This window comes from Cuculus canorus, chromosome 2 (assembly GCF_017976375.1).
Source record: "Cuculus canorus isolate bCucCan1 chromosome 2, bCucCan1.pri, whole genome shotgun sequence".
Taxonomy (NCBI): Eukaryota; Metazoa; Chordata; class Aves; order Cuculiformes; family Cuculidae; genus Cuculus; species Cuculus canorus.
Genome location: NC_071402.1, coordinates 45436745 through 45446194, shown reverse-complemented (window position 1 = coordinate 45446194; position 9450 = coordinate 45436745). Strand labels below are relative to the sequence as shown.

The 9450-nt window shown below is 47.7% G+C and overlaps 1 protein-coding gene across 1 annotated transcript in view; it reads left to right on the top strand.

The window, feature by feature from the left end:
* The first annotated feature begins 971 nt into the window (after positions 1-971).
* The window catches only part of DTNA (dystrobrevin alpha), a 234136-nt gene continuing 225657 nt past the window's right edge, over positions 972-9450 (top strand). Inside the window, exon 1 of the mRNA XM_054057196.1 lies at positions 972-1241. The gene's annotated coding sequence lies outside the window, so the exon portion shown is untranslated. The remainder of the gene's footprint in view (positions 1242-9450) is intronic.

Here is a 9450-nt window from a genome sequence, read left to right as displayed (position 1 = left end):
GTACGCTGTGCGGTGCACGGTGCGGTGCAGTGTGCAGATTGGTGTGTGCGGTGTGGTGCACGGTGTGGTTTGCAGTGTGCAATGTGCAATGCAGTCTGCTGTGTGCGGCGTGGCGCGTGGTGCGGTGCACAATGCGCGGTGCAGTCTGTGGTGCGGTGCATGGTGCGGATCGGTGCGGGGTGCACGGTTCAGTCTGCAGTGCAGTGCACAGTACACGGTGCAGTCTGCTGCGTGTGGTGCGGTGCACGGTGCGGGGTGCACGGTGCCACTCGTGGTGCGGTGCAGCGCACGCTGCGTGGCGTGGTGCTCGGCACAGTGAGCGGGGTGCGGTGCGTGGTGTGCAGTGCCGTGTGGTGCACGGTGCAGCGGGGGGTGCGCAGTGGGGTGCCGGGCGCGGTGTAGGGTGTGATGCACAGTGCAGTTCGTGGTTCTGTGCGCGGCGTGCGGTGCACAGTGCAACTCGCGGTGCGGTGTGCAGACCGGTGCGCGGTGCAGCTTGCGGGGTGCGGCGCAGATCGGTGTACGGTGCACGCTGCGCGGTTCACAGCGCTGCGGTCCTCACGATCCCACTCCAGCCAGAGCCCCGCGCTCCACTCTCCGCGCGGTCCCGCCCCGCCCCGCCCCGCCCCTCCCCTCCCCAGGAGCAAAGGATGACATCATCCCTCCCGCCCGCTGCCCCCGCCGCTCCCCCGCCCCGCCCGACACCCCGCACCGGCCGGGGGGGTCTCTCCCGCACCCCCCGCCCGCGCGGCGCCCCGCCGGGGCCTCGGGGGGAGCTCCCAGCCCGCCGCTCCTGCCCCGCGCCCCGCTACGTCATCCCCCCCCCCGCGCGAGGTGCCGGCGGGAGGGGGAGGAGGGGAGCGTCCCCGAGCGCCCGGAGCCTGGCAACGGCTCGGCGGCGGCTTCGGGCAGCGCAGGGGCGGCGGCGCGCGAGCCCCGGCGCCGGCGCGGTGGGGCGGGGGCGCGTGCGCAGCGCGGGGCGGGGCGGCAGCTCCTGCGCTGACACCTGCAGCATGTGCCAGGAGCTGCAGCGGCAGCGGCCGCCTCTGCCTCTGCGCGGCGCGGCCGCCCCGCTCCGGCGGCGGTGGTGGTGGTGCTGCCCGCGGAGCATCAGCATCACCGTTAGCAGCGGCATCACCACCAGCAGCAGCAGCAGCAGCATCACCCGCTCCGCCGGCTCCCGCCTGTTTGCACGGTGCACGGGTGCACGGTGACCTTACGGAGCGTGCATTACCTCACAGGTAAATATCAGCTGATCCGCCCTGAGAGCAAACAAGCGGTGGGGAGCCCGCCCGGGGCAGCGGGGGTGGACCGCCTGTTGCCTCTTACCTGCACGGGGCAGCGGGCGGGCTGGGGGGGTTCGGGGTTTCCCCGCCGCAGCGCCTGTGCCCGGGGGTGGGGAGGGCGGAGGGGGTGCCCGGAGTGCATTCGCCGTCCCGGGCACCCCCTCCGCCCTCCCCACCCCCCTTTCGCCCTCCCAGCCCTCTCTTTACCCTCCCCACCCTCCCTGCGTCGCCCCCAGTGGGACCGCACAGCGCTCCCGTTTGTCCCCAGGGTGGGTTCGAGGCATGCGGTGCGTCCAGTGTATCTCCCCGTCACCCAGCCGGCCGCTCGGGGACCTCGCCACTTGTCCCTGTTCGGCTGCTGTCGTATCTTATGGCCAGGAAAGGCACAAAAGGGTGGCACTGCCCGCACCTGCGTGTCCACGGACTCGTCGGCAAACTTTGGTAATTGGCGGTGAAAATCTTAGTCATTGCAGCCAAACTAGCTCGTACTCCCATGCTGAAGAGTAGCTACCACCTAACATTAAGTATTGTTGCTGATGAACTGAATCTGGTGCTTATCCAGTGAATCCACTCCCACCACGGGCGATGTTTTAGGTGGTACTTTAATCATTGGTGGGAATCAGTGTTGTCTGATAGTCCTCCATGGTTATGGGTGAACCAGAAGATCTTAAAATGAGAGGTTCACCAAGTAGGATGCGGTGTCACAAACTTAGTGCTTTTAGACTTTCAGTATATTGTGTCACGTTTGAAGTTTTGTAACTTACCATTCACTTTGGAATGCTGTGCTTCTGCTTGGGGTTGGGGCATAGAAGTATATATATAAGTTTAATAATGCTGTTGGTGTATAGAAGTATATGTATAAGTTTAATAATATGTGGATTGAAGGTATGGATTCTGTGGTTGAACCCAGTCATAGCTATGGACCTGTTTCCATAACCTTTACCTGAACGCCAGGTTGTCTCTCACACCTATGAACACGCACACAACTGGACGCCTACTCAGTAATAAAATGATGGCAACTAGACAGTAGCAAGCACTAGATTTTTAAGTCATGCTGGTTTCTGGTTGTCAAAGTGTAAGTGAGAATGAGACAGAAGCCAGTGCCATGTCTGTTTTACGTTCCTGTCTTTATATTGCTGCTCAAAAGAGAATGATCCTACTGACACATTTTTTGATGTCACCCTCCTGTTGCAGTCACCAGTCGAGTTCCTGTTAAAGTCAGTGTTTAATGCACGAGACGTTTATGTGGGTTTATGTGGATTTTATTTTTTCTTTATCACAAGACAGAGTTAAAATTCAGAGAACTGAATGCCTGAAAATAAATCTTTCCTACCATAGGAAGTCACACATCAGCTGCTGACTTGACCTCTTGATGAGATAGAACTGTAATCAGGATGAGGTGCTATAGTCTTGGGGTGGTAGTAGTAAATACAGAATTACATATGCTCGCACACTGTAGTTGCAGGTGAGTGCGTAGTTCATATGTGTAGTACTTGCTATACATGGCTCCCCAATAGTGTGTAATCATTTCCACAAGCAGTTTTCAGTGTGTTACTAGTTGTGTGCACTGATGGCCAGGATAGCTAAACTGTGCAGGCTCAGTCATGGTGGATTCTGCTCTCTCTGGGAGGTACCTCAGGACCCAATCCTGAAAACAAACGTGTGGCTGTGATCTTTGTGTGCTAGGGTAACCTGACAATCCCACAACTATAAACTAGAAAAAAGCACAAAGTACATTATGGTAAGCTGCTGGATAGCAATCTATTAAGGTTTAGAGGCAGATATGGGATGGATTTTTTTGTTTTGTTGGGCTTTGGAGGTTTAGTCCTTTATTAATGATTTCCTTGATTTCTACATTTGTACGCTGTCAGAGACTGTAGAATAAATTATCTCCTCCTATCCATTTTGCCCAGCGTAAGTCTATTCCGCATTGCCTATAAGGGTCTGCACTGATCTGTCTTAACTTCCATTCTAGGTAAATAATTGGATGTAATTGCACTGAAATCAATGAGTATATACTGACATGAAACTGTGAGAAGAAAATCGGCCTCATGTTGTTTTACGTTTGTATAGCTGAAAGCCAAAAATAGCTGTCATAAACAGAGCGTGTCCTTTCGGAAGAAATAGTCAATGCCTATCTTGCAGTTGTCCAGAAAGTTTCTTCTCATGCAGCAGTTTGGATTAGGAAAGAGAAGGCAGCAGTCTTGGAATGAGAACTGTTCTGGAGAAACTTTTTGTTCCAGTAGCTAATCTCCTTCTCTGTAATTCTGTGTTGTTAATCTTAGCATGCATATGTCCACACTATTAACATTTGGCAAGGACTGTTTTCTTAAACAAGGCTCCTTACGTGTATTGCCAGGTGTCACAGGGTTAATTCCAATGGCTGTGGGTTTTAACTGCTGCTCTTTAATTATATATGTTCCTCTTCTAGGCATAGCTGCAAAAATTAAGTGGTATGGAATGTTACATTCCAATTAGTTTTGCCATGCAAGTGGAGATTATAGTTGATGGGTAAGTCTGACATGTACTGCATGACTTGTCATGTTTTTCCTGGAGAGAGGGGAGTCTTGGGACTGAGTCACCACGGAAGAACATGGAGCCCCGTAGGCATAAAGCTGGTGCAGTGGAGTGATGAGTCAGACCTCTTATCTTTAAATTTGGTATGATTTGGTACTCATGCACGGGGTGCATCGCATTCATTGTGCACCTAGGCAAGTAACTTGCAGGCAAAAAAAAATCAATCGGTCCTCTGACTCTAGGATGCCTTTTCTTTGCAGAGTTGTTCCTGCTTCTGTTGAAATGAGGCTGTTGGTTAGGATCATGTGGGAAATCACTGTGGATTAACTCACTGAGCAAATCAGGTCTGCCGGGCCACACGCATTCATTTCTTACATTGTTTCAAATCCAATAGTAGTATGACCTAATACTTACATTTTCACTTTGTATGTTGTAGATTTGGGTCAGCTTTTTCAGACTTCTGAAACCTGATGGAGAGTAGAGAGCAGTGTTGCGTCTTCATAGGCTCCAATGTTTGCCTAAGCTAAATGACTTTTATGAGTGCTTGCTGCGGAATGACAGTATTGTTTCTGATACCAGAGGAAGCTGATGTTATTGCTGAGCTAATGTAAATAAGTGGAATTTCTTGGAGGTAGTAGACTCAGAAATATGTTAAACAGTGACAGTGAAGACTGCTCACTCAGCTGTTTTCAGAAACAAAACAAAGCCTTACATCAGAGATGCCTTGACTTAGATACTTATTTTGAACTTCCTTGAACAGCGATCATTAATAGCAACATCTTCTCAAGCTAATGGAGCATGAAAGTTCCTTGATTTATAATGATTTGGGAGCAGATGCTCGAAATTCTGTCCACTTACATAAACAGCACAAGAATGACACTTTTGCAGAAAACAGGGGTCGATGGCGGGGGGATGGATTTGTGTGTGGGGCAGTCTGAGTGGACTTGAAGAGTAGAAGAGCTCCCTCTCCTACTTCATTACAAAAGCAACTAGAGGGACTGTGTTTGGAAAAAAAATCCATGAAGTCTTTATTTGAAAGTTGTAGCAGAACATTATTGCTCTGTGTATTTTTAAAATCTTGTGAATGTAACTAGTCACCATTTTGTGATCACCACAGACATCAGCACTGGTTTTGGTGTAGTGGGGATGTTAAATTAGCTATAAATGATAGCAATTCCAATTAAAGCATAAATGCTTTATTTGTTTTAAAGTTAGATGCACCTATTGTATTATTTACATGCATAGAATGTCACAAGTGGAGAAATCAACATAGGGAGGGTTTAGCAGTCTCGGCAAGTGAGATGAACTGCCAGGCAACTTGCAAGAACTGGAAAATGTCACTGGTCTTTGTGTCCTGGTATGGAGATCAACAAAGCTGAGACTAATTGCACTGATGAAGAAAATGATACCAGAACTGGAAGTCTGCAGAGAAACCCATCTCAACTCTGAAGAGATAGAGAGCTAAGAAAAGTCTTCAAATACCTCTCGTTTGGCTTTAGTTACCATAGAATTGGAACAACATGAAGTCACGAGGTGGTATCATGCCTGCTGGAAATCAATAGCATTTTGCTGTTGACTTCAGTAGAGCCAGGGTTTTGCTCTGCTCCTTAAGATAGCCAGGACTGGATCTAGTATGGGGCTACGTCGTTCTCTCATTTATGATCACATAAATCCAGACCTAGTGTATTTCCTTCCTCACAGTGAAGAGTGAAAGAGAATGCAACTCTACTAACAACCCACAGCATACCTACAACTGCTGCTAGGGACCATAATTATTTCATGCTGTTCCTGTATGCCATATTCTGTCGTTAAATGTGACATCATCTTCTCCTCCTTTAACCACTATATGTATACTGCTTACGTGAGAAGTACCGCTCACAGTTCACATACCTGTGCAAATGCCACAGGGACTCAATGGGAAATCCTGAGCTGTATCTTCTGTTGTACAGAAGCTGCGTTTGTGTGAGGATCCTCCGTATAACCTGAACAGTCTGCAAAGAGAAATACAAAGATTTTTATAATTGTTCAAAAGAGATTACAATTTAACAGAATTCCATCCTATAATGTACAAAGTACAAAAATAAAAGCTCTTTTCAGTTAAATCCTTTACCAGATTGATGCCAAGAAGCAATGCAATATCTCAAATCATTTGGGCTTCTTTAATCTTCTTAGCTGTAAGAGAAGTCAGAAGAGCCAGGGGTGGAGATCTACAAAACTGAAGTAGAAGATTTTTGTGGAATTTCTTCATGTAGTGGTCTGGATGCCTGTCCTTATTTTGCTTAAAATTAATTTCAAACTTTAGTACCACACTTGATTTTCTTTTCTGTTGGCACTGACAAGCTCTGCCTTGGCTTTGTTGTCTAAAGAGGTAACAGCAATTAAAATGTGATGTGACAGCGACTTCTATAAACTGTTTTGTGATGTAAGAATCATAACGTAAGATTTTTCTGACATGATGAAAATTAGCAGGGGAGAGGAAATCTTTGAGCATTATCAGAGGCTTTCCAGAGGTTCAGCTGGGACTTTTGCCTGATCACTGACTCCTTGTGCAGCAGGTGTGAGTTGAGGCTCTTCTTACTGGTTAAAATTCTCTATGGTGAAGTTTGACTGTGTTGGTTTAAATAAAAGCCTGATATAATTTTGCCCTTGGGCCTTCCTGGGGAACAGAGGAGCTATTGGTTTGGTGCCAAAATTTGCTTGTTGTGCTCACATGTAAATAAATCTGTTGAACACCGTGAGACCCCATTTAACTCTTTGTTTTGGCTTCTGCCGTAAGGTAGAACTGAGGTTGCACAGCGCTTGGCACCAGGCAGGGTGGGTGAGCTGGCTCCATACAGGAGGAAGAGCCACGTCAAGGATCCTAAGGCAGACTCCAGCTGGCTGAGTCCACAGGTGACTGGGGGGGAAAAGAAAAGTAGAAGACAGCACACAGTTTTCTGCAATGTCATTATTGACATTAAAAGGTTAAACCCAGAAGTAAACTGCAAGCCACCTCGGTCTTCAAGTGGTGAGGATGAAACAGTTCAAGGAGAAAAGAGCAGCTTTATTTACTTCTATTTCTCTCGTTACCACTCTATTCCTCTCTTGTGAGACCCCCATCTGGAGTATTGTGTCCAGTTCTGGAATCCTCAGCATAAGAAGGATATACAGCTGTTGGAACAGGTCCAGAGGAGGGCTACAAAGATGGTCCGAGGACTGGAGCACCTTCCATATGAGGGCAAGCTGAGAGAGTTGGGGTTGTTCAGCTTGGAGAAGAGAAGGCTCTGAGGAAACCTTATAGCGACCTTCTAGTACCTGAAGGGGACTACAGGAAAGCTGGGAAGGACTGTCTGTAAAGGCTTGTAGTGATAAGACAAGGGGCAGATTTAGACTAGACATAAGGAAGAATTTCTTCGCCAGGAGAGTGGTGAGACATTGGCACAGGTTGCCCAGGGAAGCTGTGGAGGCCCCATCCTTCAAGGTGTTTAAGAACAGGTTGGATGGGGCCTTTGGCAGCTTGATCTAGTGGGATGTGTCCCTGCCTGTGGCAGGGTGTTTGAGACTGGGTGATCTTTAAGGTCCCTTTCAACCCAAACTGTTCTATGAATCTGAAATGGAAGAGGTAGCAGTGTGAGGAAGATGGTAGGATAGTCACAGGATCGTAGAATCATAGAATAGTTTGCATTGGAAGGGACCTTAAATATCATCTTTCCAAAAGGATTTGTGCTGAATTGAGGAGCTGGTGCTCATTGTTCTGATCTTGACACCTGGTTCCTGTGCAAATACAGTTTGTCACCCAGTCTGCACAGATGTAAAAAGAACTGCCCTTTGTAAGCGTTTGCACATGCCCTTTGGCTTGTGAATCACCCTGTATCATGGCTATTCGCATCTATTGAGCTTTCTCACAATTGCACTGTTGTACTTTATTGGTGCCAGTGTTGAAGTTAAATGGTGTCTGGCCTGTGCTTAGCCACAGCACCATTGTCCATGGTAATCACTGCCACAAAGTAGTTCTTGATCGCAGGCTTAAGTACCAGTCTGCTTTCCTCTTTTCTTTCCTCTTTGAAATCGTCTTTGCTTTGGCACGCCTGTCAATGAGCATGGTCATGTGGTGCGCAACACAAACTGGAGTTGCGCTGGGAGGCTTTGCCTCCCTGGAGAAAGAAGGGCTTTTGGCTGCCCACCAAAGCCCATCACAGCTTGACAGTTTTGCTTTAGTGGAAGGGACCGACCAACTTCTTGGTGGGCACGGTGCCAGCCCAGCAGATGGGCTTTGATGTGGGCAGCCGGCAAAGCATATACATACGTGTGGATGCAGATAATCGTATGTGCAGGCATAACAAATAGGGATCTTCACAATTTGAATAAAAGTTGCCAAAGTGAAAGGCTGAGAACTGGAGCAGTGAGCTTGAAGAGAGAATTCTCTCTTGGAGGGGGCAATGTCAGAGTGCTCAGAGGAAGGATCTGTGCTTTCCTTGTTCCTCTCTGCTTGCAGTTTTGCAGATTATGTAATAAACAAAGGAGGCTATTTAGTCTTTTGAATCCAGGCATTCTTGTTACTACAGCTGGGAATGTGGAAAATGACACTTCACTGCAGTGAATCCCCTTACTGCTTAAAGCTTGCTAACAGCTTGGGTTCTACAAACTGGTTTACTGGTACAGCTTGAGATCAGTGGAAATCTGTGCATGCCACACTTTTTATTTTTAATTACATTTTGAAGTATGAGATACTTCACTGAGCAAGAGCTGCACAGAAATTAGTTGCCAGTACAAAACAATAAAACTTTATCTACAGGTAGTAGCTTTCCAAAATCTTTCTGTGCAGTTAGCTAGTAAGTGCTAAGCCTCTTCTGTGGGCAGCAGTCAGCTAATACATTCATGCAGGCCATATAATAATTGATAATGAAGCACTCGTATGTCTTTTGAAGACCTAAACACTGGTTGTGTCTCTGCAGAAGGGAAATAGAAAAGCTAAGTGACTTGAAATTGTCTACAGAGAGATTTGATTGCAGAAGCCCATTTCTCTTGATCCCATTTACCTAATTTTATCAATGTGATGCTGGAGAATCACCTGGCTTCGCTGTCTCAGGGCACACAGGTATCTTGCTTGAAGGTCCAGCTTTTCTTTCTATGGCAGAGCACTAGTGGACTGCAGGATGGATAGCATCGCATGCCCAGCTGGAAATTGCCTTGGGCTTGTCTTGGAATTCTGGAACTTCTGTGAATGCAGTTTTCCTTGAGCTGATAGGGCAAACCAAGGATCTGTGATTTTTGGCAAGATCTGTAATGAGTTCTGGATACCCTCGGTATAAAAGTAGAGATTCAGCTTTATGTTTCTAGGATCCTTAAGTGAGATTAGCAGGAATTATTGGGATAAGAAAAATCTTTTCTCAGATCCTGGAAATAAATTATATTTACCAGATCTAATGTAATCCCTTTATGCTTAACCTGAAGACACGGCAGCTGTCTGTGTGACTCCAAAATAAAGTGCTGTGGTTCTGGCTTCCTATGTGCACAGAGAAATTTTGCAAGCCAGCACTAAATGGGCCAGCAGGCCTAGGGAGTATGTTTTGGCTTAAATGAGGACGGGACCAGGCTTTTGTTGAGGGCCAAGCTACCTGTCCAAAATGAGTACGAATAAGGGATTGTTTTGAACAGGGGGAGTGAT